This window comes from Apaloderma vittatum, unplaced genomic scaffold (genome assembly GCF_000703405.1).
Source record: "Apaloderma vittatum isolate BGI_N311 unplaced genomic scaffold, ASM70340v1 scaffold31643, whole genome shotgun sequence".
NCBI classification, from domain to species: domain Eukaryota; kingdom Metazoa; phylum Chordata; class Aves; order Trogoniformes; family Trogonidae; genus Apaloderma; species Apaloderma vittatum.
In genome coordinates, this window is record NW_009707951.1 from 3,944 (window position 1) to 4,208 (window position 265).

Consider the following 265-nt stretch of genomic DNA (forward strand, 5'->3'; position numbering starts at 1 on the left):
CCCTGCATCTCCCTGCCCACGCCACCCAAGTGATTCATCGCCCCCAGGCTGCCTCTGCAAAGCACCTGAAATGAGCATTTCGGTTAGACTCCAGCCCCAAAGCTGCCCGGGTTTTGTAGCAGCAAAAACCAAACCGTCACGGAGCTTTATTTGCCGAGAAAAGTAGGGCAGGGAGCTCTCACGTTGAAGAAATCAGAGAAAAAATGTGCGGCAGCAGTCCAGGCTGAAATCGGGAGAGAAAGCGTCAACCAGGCAAGGAGCTGTA